Genomic DNA, 12,362 nt, shown 5'->3' on the forward strand with positions numbered 1-12,362 from the left:
CCTCGGTCACTCGTAATTTGTTATCTGTTCCAAAACTCACTCTTGATAATAATGTCCTATGTGAATTTCACCCGTTTGATCTTCTTATTAAGGATCGAGCCACCCGGGACGTTCTGCTTAGTGGTCGCCTAAGCCAAGGGTTGTACCCCCTGGAGGATCCTACTCTCTCTCGTGTCTTCAGCGGGATTCGAGTATCATCATCACAGTGGCACTCTCGCCTTGGTGATCCTGCCACTCCCATAGTGCGCCATATTCTCCACCGTCATGAGCTGCCACTAGAGTCTAGCAATAAAGAGTTAGGTGTGTGTGATGCCTGTCAACAAGGCAAGAGTCATCAGCTACCATTTGTTTCATCTACTAGAGAAGTAAAGAGTCCTCTTGAGATTGTGTTTTCAGATGTATGGGGTCCTGCCCAAACCTCTGTTAGTGGTCACAACTATTATGTGAGTTTCATTGATGCTTATAGTCGCTTTATTCGGCTTTATCTCATTAAGCGCAAATCTGATGTGTTCGATATATTTGTTCAATTTCAAAAGCATGTTGAACGACTTCTCCAAGCATAAGATTATTCATGTTCAGTCCGATTGGGGGCGAGTATCGCAACCCAACACATTCTTTAGCAAGCTTGGAGTTTCTCATCGTGTCTCATGCCCACATACACATCAGCGAACGGTGCCGTTGAGCGTAAACACCATCACATAGTTGAGACTGGCCTTACTCTTCTTGCTCATGCCTCTGTACCTTTTCGGTTTTGGAGTGATGCATTTGCTACTGCATGCTTTCTTATTAACCGTCTACCTACATGAGTGCTTCATATGAAAACCCCCATTGAACTTCTCTTGCATGAAACTCCTGACTACACATTTCTCAAGGTTTTTGGGTGTGCTTGTTGGCCTCACCTTCGCCCCTACAATAGTCGCAAACATGAGTTTCGATCTAAAAAATGTGTATTTCTTGGGTATAGGTCTCTTCACAAAGGCTACAAGTGCCTTCATGTACCGACCAATCGTGTCTACATATCACGAGATGTTGTTTTTGATGAGAATGTTTTCCATTTTCTACCATGCCACAACCATCCACTAGCGATACACTCATGCATTCATCCTCCATTCTGCCTGGCCAATTTGAAGATGTTGCGTATGCGCCTGTGTTGTTGCCTAATCATGGTGCAGGTATTGGTCGCGGAGCACGCCTGGAGCTTCTTCCCGACTGCGCTGCTCCCCCGGTGCAGCACGTCGATCCGGCCATGCATGTGCATGCCCCGAGTCCCGTGCCCGTCATGGCGCCATCGCCCCCTGGTGCTTCCTCACCTGGCACGCCTACGGCGTCCGCGCGCACGGCCCAGCCCGTGCCGCCGCTGGCCCACCCCGCCTCCTCATCGCCCGGGCCGTGCTCGCCTGGACCTGAGCCCTCGTCGCCCTCGACGCCGCCTCGGGTGGCGACTCCCCCTGCTTCGCCCAGGTCCGCCCCTGGTCAGCATTTGTCGCCGCCCACTACGCCTGGGTCGGCCGCGCCTGCCTCACTGTCGCCTTCATCGTCGACGTCGTCACCACCGGCAGCACCGCCTCCACCCGTACCTGCTGCCTCGCGTCCTCATACGCGCAGTCGCAGCGGCATTGTTTGCCCTAAGGAGCGCACCGACGGCACTGTTGCGTGGCTGGCAGCTTGCATGGCTCATGCTGTGGATGATCCCACTGCTGAACCTCGCAGTTATCAAGCCGCTATGATCATTCCCCATTGGCGGGCTGCTATGGAGCAGGAGTATCAGGCTCTTCTTCAGAATGAGACCTGGACGCTTGTTCCTCCTCCCCCACGTGTCAACATCATTGACTCAAAGTGGGTCTTCAAAGTGAAGAAACATGCTGACGGCTCCATCGAGCGCTACAAAGCTCGTCTTGTTGCCAAGGGATTCAAACAGCATCATGGGCTTGACTATGAGGACACCTTCAGTCCCGTCATCAAGCCTACCACCATTCGGCTCCTCCTGTCTTTGGCAGTCTCCCGCGGTTGGTGTCTTCGACAGCTGGATGTTCGTAATGCATTCCTTCATGGTCTTCTTGAGGAAGAAGTCTACATGCGGCAGCCCCCAGGATTTGTTAGTCCCGATCAGCCACATCATCTGTGTCGACTGACTAAGGCTCTGTATGGATTGAAGCAAGCACCGCGGGCTTGGCACGCTCGTCTGGCTTCTGCTCTTCATACTCATGGCTTCATCCCCTCGAAGGCTGACACATCGCTGTTTCTGTTTCAGCGACCCCGTGTGACTATGTATCTACTGGTCTATGTCGATGATATTATCTTGGTCAGCTCTTCACCGACAGCTGCTACTGCTCTCATTTCTGCTCTTGGTGCTGAGTTTGCTGTCAAAGATTTGGGTCAATTGCAGTTCTTCTTGGGAATTGAGGTTGCTCATCGATCTCATCGGTCCGGCTCTCACTCGAAGAAGTATTCTCTCGGATCTCTTGCGCCGTGCTCGGTATGCTCAAGTGTAAGATGTCGCCCACGCCCATGTCTTCTACGGACAAGCTCTCAGCCACCGATGGTGTTCTCTTATCTTCTCGAGGATGCCACGGAGTATCGTAGTATTGTTGGTGGCTTGCGATATCCGACCATCACACATTCGGACTTGTCCTATGCTCGTCAACGCAGTGTGCCGGTATTTGCATGCTCCTACCGATGTGCATTGGTCTGCTCGTCAAACGCATCTTGCGTTATGTCGGTCACACGTCCTCGTTTGGTCTTCATCTCCGGGCTAGTTCATCGGGGGTTCCGTCTGCGTTCTCCGATGCTGATTGGGCTGGGTGTCCAGACGACGGGCGATCCACGGGGGTTATCGTTGTGTTCCTAGGTCCTAATTTGATCGCCCGGAGAGCACGCAAGCAAGCCACTCGTTTCTCGCAGCAGTACCGGAGCCGAATATAAGGCGGTTGCTGATGCAACTGCTGAGCTCATATGGGTTGAGTCCCTTCTTCAGGAATTGGGTGTCTCTCAACCTCGTCCACCGGTCCTTTGGTGTGACAACATCGGTGCCATGTTTCTTTCATCTAATCCAGTGTTTCATGCACGGACCAAGCACATAGAAATTGATTTTCATTTTGTGAGGGAACGTGTCTCGAAGAAGCTACTACAAGTCAAGTTCATCTCATCAAAGGATCAACTTGCGGACATCTTCACCAAGCCTCTACCTTTGCCCATGTTTGAGGTCTGTAGGCGCAATCTCAACCTTCATGCTACATCGGGAGTGAGTTGAGATTGAGGGGGGGTGTTAGACTTTGTATAGCTGCCTCTGTATTATACGTGTATATGTACGATGTACCCCTATATATATATGAGATATGCCACCCCTAGAGGGTTGAGCAAGTTCCCACAACAACGTTGTTTTACACTCCCTCCGTTCCATGAAACATGTTAAAAATTTATCAAAATTTGGATGTTTCTAGACACTAAATAGTAATATATACATCCAATTTTTTACAAACCTTCGACATGATCGAATTTACCTTTCCATCGTTAAAAATAACATCATTGCGCACATTCCACATAGCCCAAATAAAAGTGAACGTTCCAACTCGAATACGACCTTTTATCATTGTTGGACACAACGAACAGCCAAGTACCAAACATATGTGAAATACTAGTTGGTCAGGTAATCTTAGCAAGTGGACAAGAAATAAAGAGGTGTTGAATTGTTTCATCTTGATCACAGAAACAACACTTCTTACACCCATTCCAATTTCGTCACGCTGAGTTATCTTTTGTGAGAAGCACCTTCTTATGCAAGAACCACATAAAAATCTTAATTTTCCGCGAGACTCTAATTTTCCAAATATACTTTCACAAATAAGGTGCATGCCCATTTATGAGATCAAGATACATGGACTTACCGAAAAATGACCTGAAGGTGTTAAACCCCATCGAAATTGATCTTGTTCATCGTTGAGGTTAACCCAAACCAACTGATGTTATAAGTGAATCCACCTATCCCACTTAAATTAATTGAAAGATCTATGAAAGGAAATATTAATGGGATTCATTGATATCACCTCGGCCACTGTAACTTGTATACGTTGCACAATACAGGGATACTGATCTGCAAGTGAAGATTTTTCCAACCATATATCCTCCCAATCCGAGTTCCTAACCCATTACCCACCATAAAGGTCCCTCTCCTAAAGAAATCTTGGTTCACCCGCATGAGCCCTCTACTGTACACAGAGGGATGCTGTTCTGCCATCACTTAGCAATGGAATCCGGCCCCTAATCAAGGGGAGGCGTTTTTGAAACTACTAGGGAGGCCAACAACAGAAGTTCTACATAGTGATCAGCACATATAAATTTGCCCACTAGTTTCCGTTAAATTATTTCACAAAAATAATTCCGTATAATTGGAATATTTTAAAGCTATTTCAGTGAAAAAAAGACACATATTGCTTTTGGTATATATGTTGTATTTGCTGTGAGTATAACTATAAATCAGTCAACTTAAAAGTAGTTATTTCACAAAATTAATTATGATTGATTGTTTATTTTACTTGCATGAATCTAGATGTTTGGAAGGGGTTGAAACTAGAAAGATTATTTCGCGGTCGCCTGAAAAATTGCAAAACATTAGGAGTTGAAATTTTTACTAGTCCGATGTCCAAATTAAACAACATATTAATTTTAAGGAGTTGGAGGATTAAACTGTACAATGTAATCCTAGTAAAAAGATGAGCATCTCCAAATAAGTAGATGTACATATGTCACAGAATCTGTCGCAACATATGATTCTTTATCGTTGTATTGATCCTTATTTGCTTACAGGTCGGACCTTTGTTCTGCCATCTCGTGGCAATGGAATCTGGTACCTAATCAAGGGGAGGCATTTGGGAAACTACTAGGGAGGCCAACAACACAAGTTCTACATAGTGACCAGCACATAACTTTGTCCACTAGTTTCCATTAAAATATTTCATTAGAATTATTTCACAAAAGTAATTTAGTTGAATTAGAATATTTTGAAGCATTTTTTTCGTGAAAAGAGACACTCTTGCTTATTGTATCAAATAGATATCTACACAAACTTATATGTTGTATTTGTTCTGAGTATGACAGTAACTCAATCAACTTAAAAGTAATTACTTCTCCGTCAGCAACAATAGAAATCCACTGATAATTGGTTGTTTATTTTACTCGCATGATTGTAGGTGTTTGGATGGGAATGAAACTAGAAATGGTTATTTCTTGGTCGTCTGAGAAATTGCAAAATGAATTAGGAGTCGAAAGCGTGACTAGGTCGATGTCCAAATTAAACAACATATTTTAAGGAGTAGGGTGATTAAATAGCAAAATGGCATCAGAGTAAGAAAAATGAGCATCTCCAAATAACTCCATGTACTTCTGTCACACGGGAATCCGTCACATCATATGATTCTTTCTCGAGGTATTGCTCCATATATGTTACATTGGGTACGGTATGGAATGTTTGAATTTTCCAACACAACAATGTGAATATTGAAAGGGTATACACATTTTTTTGAAAAAAAAGATGGTGCAAAAATCAAGTCTTGCGATAGGGACTTGGAAGAGAAGCAGAAGTAATAGTGATCTTGCGTAGTAAATGGTTGAAGCCAAGGTAGGGCAGGGCTAGCTAGTACGTAGGCAACTATAAGCTGGTCCGGGGCCGGGCAGCAAGCATGGATGCCATGGCTGAAATGGCAGCTAGCTTGTAACAAACGCAAAAGATACGCTTGTTTCGTTCCCAAAACGCATGCAAAGCTGTGTCCAGCAGCCATCCATATGTGCCTAGCTACCACTACCACACATGCGTAGAGGGACTATATATCGATATGATGCATTGAAGCGAGTTGGTTCGGTTTCCTCCAAAGGGAAACATTTCTCGGTGACGTATGTTGGGTGCGTGGCAAGTGGCCAAGGCCAGAAGCCAGTAAAAGCACCTCTCTCTTTTGGACTCTCTCCTATGGCGATGGCGATAGCTAACCACCACTGTTCAACTCAGCTGCTATTTCTCGGCCGGCCTCTCTGACAACGCATTGCATGTTGAGTTTTGAGTAACAGTCGGTAACTGTACTGTACTCTCACTCTCTCACTTCATGTGTGTGTGTAGAGAGAGAGAGAGAGAGAGAGAGAGAGAGAGAGAGAGAGAGAGAGAGAGATCCTAGCTGGCTGGCTCATCTCGTCTAACTTGTTGTATTTATAAGCCAGACACCCTAGAGGCTTCGCCATATATCACCCACAGCGCCTTTAGTTACATTGCCTTCTTCTTCCTCCTCCCCTTCCAGATAGTGGCTTTCTTTTTCATCTTCTTCCTCAAGAGCTTGCTACCTAGCTTACTCCTTTGGCTCTACCCCTTCCATGCATCAACACATGCTTGTTGGAATCTTCTCATCTTGCTCTATATATCTTCTTCTTTGTACCACGCACGGATGAAGCTTTTCATCCCTATCCTTTCTTCTATCTAGCTTGGAGAGAGAGGGAGGGACAAAATCCAGGGAGGGTATATCCTTGTACACGTAGTCTAGCCTACATGCATCCACCAGATGGATCCACAAGTATCATCTCCATCGCTTGCTGCAGCAAGACAGCCAGCCGGTGATTTCTGCTGTGGCATCATCAAGATTCACACCATGTATATGGCATGCATAAGCTAGCTTCCATCCTTTTTCGATCTCCCCCATGTAAATTAATGGATTTTCATGGGAGATCCATGGATGGATTGAGGAGCTAGCTAGCTACCACCGTAAGTATGTGTGGGAATCTTGATGATGCTGCATCGGTGATCAATGGCTAAATAATGATCGTCAAATGTATCCTAACCAGCAACCAGCTGCAGGCATGAGAGAGGTTTCCTAACAAATTAACCCTCTCAGATCTTTTCCGAGTTCCAGGTAAAGTTATATATGCAGTCATTCATTCTCATGCACTTTGTTCGTACTCACCTTGTAGCTAGTTATACGTGCGTACTCATGAGGTCATGTGGCCACAATGCCATGTATATATATTTCCAGCAGGTAAACAGATGCACATATATACTTTCATCGCAAATATAGATCGATGTCTCACATATTTGAGGCAAGTTCAAGTTTTTTTCCTAAAACTTGAGCTAGTGAGGGTTATTCTCTTATTAATAAGTGTTAATGTCGGAGAAAATGGTTGCTACCACTACTATGATATACTTTAACGTTGTGGCTAGGCTGTGTGCATTAGCATTAGCATATAGTAATGTGTTTTGCGTAGCTGCAAGTAGCTAGGCCGGGTGTGTACCTGAATCAGTACTGTGGTAACCGCAATGCCGTCAGCTGGCCGGTGACGCACTAACATATACCAGTACACCGTACGTAGTGCTAGTGCATACTTAAACTCGTGACTATGGTCGTGGAAAAGTCTGTTTACACAGACAAAAAGAAATGAAGTGAAAGAGTAAACAAGAAAACATGATATTCCATCTCAAAGTTCTGAAATGGATTCTTGTATATATGTTCAATTTTATTTTATTCTCACAGGCAAGAAAATTCTCATTTTTATTATTGAAGGAGAAGTTATAGAGATCTTACTAACCGTGTCATGGCCAAAAGAAATGGCAACAAAAAAAGACTACTCTAGCGGCATAATATTACATGCATGGCGTTCTAGCCCCATCGAGGCTCTACATAGCCACCTCTTATTACTTCTTATATGTGAGTTATATGAAGTAAAGAACATGGTCCAGGACTTAATTACACTGCATTCGTGCATGTACCTTAGTTTCAGTTAGTAAATACATCACGCAAAAGATTCTCGCTTTTGTCCTTGCATGATCGGTCTCTCTTTCCGTGCTAACTTTTCACATGTATAAATTGACAAGTATGCATTGATATTTTGTTAGGAACTAAGGGTATCTCCAGCGGCGCGACGCAGTTTAATGTCCGCGAGCGTCCGTTTGCGTCGCGTTGCGGACGCAAAAATGACCGTTTTTGTCCGCGCGTCCGTTTGCGTCTGGGGTCTGCTCCAGCGGGGCGACGCATTTAATTTTTTTTCCTTTTTTCCCTCTTCTCCATTTAAACATAGTTTCAAATATAACATTTTGAAACATGATTTTACACAAACTAACACATAGTTTGGAACATGGTTTACACAAACTAACACATAGTTTGAACCATGGTTGACACAAATATAAAATTTAAAAAATAGAAGCCAGTTGTGTTGATTTCCGTATGTTCGCTGCCAAGAAAGAACATTCAAGGGCACCCAGTCACCCAAACTGGAAAATCCAGCGGGAGGAGATGGTGCCCTTGTTGGTTCTACCGATGAAGCGAACATCCAGAAACCTCGACTACTGGCTTCGTCTGGCCCGTAGCCAGATTCGCTGCAAAGAAAGAACACTCAACGTTCTAACTATCGGTGTCGGAGCCGGAGTCGTCGGTGTGGTAGTGCTTGCGGCAGGCTGTGTCGTCGAACACCTTGACGATCATCTCGCCGTCCCCCTCGTAGAGGAATGTGAGCTGGCAGCCGGGCTCGAGGTCGAGGTCACGGGCGAACTTGTCCCACCCCGTGTGCAGGTACATCTTGCCCTGCCCGTCGAACAGGACCTCCACGGTCCAGCGGCAGAAGTTGAAGCTGGCCTCCCGTAGCTGCAAGTGCGCCGGCTCAACGCCGTCGACGAACTCCGCGAACTTGTCCGGTAGCCGCTTGATGGCGAGTGGGTCATCATCGATGCGAAGGAGGAAATTGAAGCAGCGCTCCTCCTGCGAGGACGAGGAGGGCGCAGGCGACGGCGAGCGTGGGGCCGTAGCTGCTCTACCACGGCGGCCCCTGCCCCGGCCACGGGGGCGCCCAGGGCCGCGGCCTCGACCGCCTCTCGCCGGCCACCAGGACCGGCCATGGACTTCCTCGCGGGCTTGGCTGCGTCGCAGGAACACCTAGGCGGCGCTACGGTCGAGCTTTGTGGCGGCTAGGGTTTATTTGGAGGAGTGGATAGGGCATAAGAACGCGCGTCCCCTTTATATAGGCCGGCGGCATGCGGTGGCCGCGGGACGCGTGGCGTCGCCATTAACCTGGTTGGCGGAGGTGGGCGGCCGCTCGGCAGCCGAGGCATCGTCGCCATTAAAGTGCCGCACTGTGCCGAAGCGATGCATCGACGCAGCTTTGCAGTCGCTCGCTGCCAGGCGGGCCAGCCGAAACGTCCGCCAGACACGAGCGGACGTTTCCGGACGTCCGCAGAGACGCATCGCTGGCGCATATTTGGGCCAGGTTTGCGTCTCCGCGGACGGCCCGATCACTTTGCGTCGCCCCGCTGGAAAAGGCCCCAGACGCATTTCCGGTCACGGCGGACGAAAACGGTGGCTGAGCGTCCGTTTGCGTCGCGCCGTTGGAGATGCCCTAATACACTTTCTATTGAGAAAAAAAAAGCCACAACAATACAGCATTCGTGTATAATTTCAGGACAAATATTTCTGCTCGAATTTTCTTGTATACTCTTGGCCTCTTGCAGGTCATTGATTTTGTTTCAGGTGGGCTAAAGCATCGATTTAAATGCTATGTGCACACAGCATACATGCATGCACTATTTTGTCCTGATGGAGATTTTCTCGTCTATCTTTCACTCTCTCTGCACACGCGCCTTCTACGGGATTAGACTCGTGGACGTACGTACGCGTGCATAGCAGTGTAGGCGTGTGTAGCCACGTACGAGCTAGGCACTGTAGAATGCAGGAGCTAGCTCAGCTCACTCCTAGCTAGGGAGGCTATTTCACTTCAGTTGCAGAGAGCAATAAATCACATGATATATACATCGACTGCGACGTTTCATAATTACATGCAGCAGTGTAAACGTATGTGTACCATGTACGTACCTAGGTCAGGTGTCGGGGAAGCAATTAACTCTTTATACAACGTTGTACACGATTCAATTCCATCCATGACCAAACCTGGCGCTGGATATATGTCACACATTTGTTGTTTTGAAGATATTTTAGATAGATAAGCCGTGTGTTCAGTCTACTGAGAGTGATGTTTTCAGATAGAGAAAATACATGGTTTCATACATATAATCCTAGAAGTGTTAGAACTTTATAAAATTTTAGATGTATCTAGACACTATCTAGTAAGTAGATATATATAAATTTTGATAAAGTTGAGATATTTTTGATGCGACAGAGCGAGTAATAAACATAGAGCACTTGCCCTTGCTAACTAAGCGTTGTTTTCTACCACTGATACTGTCTTGCCAAGCAGAAACTTTATAAAATTTTAGATGTATCTAGACACTATCTAGTAAGTAGATATATATAAATTTTGATAAAGTTGAGATATTTTTGATGCGACAGAGCGAGTAATAAACATAGAGCACTTGCCCTTGCTAACTAAGCGTTGTTTTCTACCACTGATACTGTCTTGCCGAGCAGAAAGAGAGTGATGTTTCGCAATGCTGCTCGACCAGAAGAAGCTAGCTAGCAACAATCTGTTCTTCAAGAGTCATCCATCCTTGTAGGCGATAGAGAGGTGGATGTATTTTCAGTCCTCCATGATCAAACCATATGTCCCAGCGCGCGTTTGGTAGGCTGGGTTGGATTTCTGCACCACTGGCGCAGCGAGACGAGCGTTCGCGACGGACTACGGTCACATTTGGCTCATCGTTTGGCAGCCTGTGTTGCATCGGTCCGAATAGAAGTGCATGTTGTTTGGATGCATGGATACAATGCATGGATACATGTGTTTGCTTACCATTTTAAGCACCCAAGCAAAGCTTCTCCTCACCACATTCAAATATGGTGACCTTACCATCACATAACGGCACATAAAAGAGTTCAAACACGATCATAATCACAATACACAATTAATGAACATAATAGAATAATAGTAACTAATCTAGCGCCAGAGTGGTAAGCCGCCTACCTAAACCTGGGGGCAGACTACCCAGGTGCAAAACCAATATTCAACAGCCTCTACAGGCCAACATTACAGCCACATATGCACAAAAGCAAATGTTTAACAGCCTCTTAGAGGCTAGCACAACTACTGACGGCGATGATTAGACATAAGCAGAGACAATGATCAAGCAGTAGCATCTTAACGGCGAGGATTAGCATAAGGGCCCCCGCGATGCCTCTTGCAGCCGAAGATGTTGGAGCAGGAAGTCTCCTTCCCGAAGACATCGACCTTGAAGCCGTCGTCCTGAGGGGTGAAGACGATCGTGTCGTCGACGCGGAGTAAAAGCCTGGTGGAGAACTCCCTCCAGGACCTGATGAATCCAACACACTGGCCCGTCCACTGGAAGTGCACCTTCCACTCGCACTGCTGGCCCATGTACAAGCACACCTTCACCGGCGGGCCATTGTTCTTGAGCTTGTACTTGGTGATCAGGAGCTGCTCCATGTAGGGCGGCACGGTGAGGGCAAGGAGGTCCGGGCTTTCCACCTGCACGAAGAACTCCGGCAGCCCGCTGCCTAGGAGCGTGCCCCGGGTCGACGGGACGGCCGGCGTGAAGCCTTGGCGCGGCGATCTGCCGGTGGGCTTCCATGAATGCTTTATTGGGGTCACGAAGCTGCACCCGGATGGCCATGTCCGTTGCATCCAGTATGGGCCCTCACGCGAACAATTCAAGGAAGGGTCGGTTCTGCAGATGAAATGACAATGCAAAGAGTTAGCGATACTTGTCTTTGTTGAGGTCCAATGGCAATGACAAGATCAAGTCCATGATGGCAATGGCAAGCACACGCACTGTCTTGGACAATGGCAATGGCAAGCAAAAGCACTATCATGGAAAATGGCAATATGCCAAGCACAAGCACTGTCATGGACAATGCCAATGCCAAGCACAAGCACTATCAAGTCCATCATGGTGCTTGATCTTGGAAATGCCAAGCACAAGCACTATCATGAACAAAGGCAATGCCAAGATGAGCTTGGCATGGCCAACTTCAATCACTGTCATGAACAATGGACAATGACAAGCAGTCAAGCACTCATGCACATTGTCATGAATCATATCTGCATTCCCATCGATTTGAGCGGCCAGACAACTATGTGATCTACAATGTCATCTAATCGATCTAAACAAGCGGAGGAGGAGGAGGACGCGCACAGGCGCCGGTAGGTCCTCGAGGAGGTCGTACTCCAAATCTGGGTGGAGGAGGAGGCGGAGCCAGAGGGTAGGTCCTCTGGTAGGGCACCGGTGCCGCGGTCGGGAAGTGGGGCAGTGATGGAGCTGTCGGCTGTCGACGAGCACGAGGTCGGCTGAACCCTGGTGGCGGCGCGACGCGCGGTGCGCCATTCGGTGCAGCCGGACGCGGCATTCTCCATGGCATCGGCGCGTGCATCCACTAGTGGAGAAGAGGCCTTTGGTCCCAAGCAAATGTCCCACTGCTGAACCAAACCGGGTCACG

Source organism: Lolium rigidum, chromosome 6 (genome assembly GCF_022539505.1).
Source record: "Lolium rigidum isolate FL_2022 chromosome 6, APGP_CSIRO_Lrig_0.1, whole genome shotgun sequence".
Classification (NCBI taxonomy): Eukaryota; Viridiplantae; Streptophyta; class Magnoliopsida; order Poales; family Poaceae; genus Lolium; species Lolium rigidum.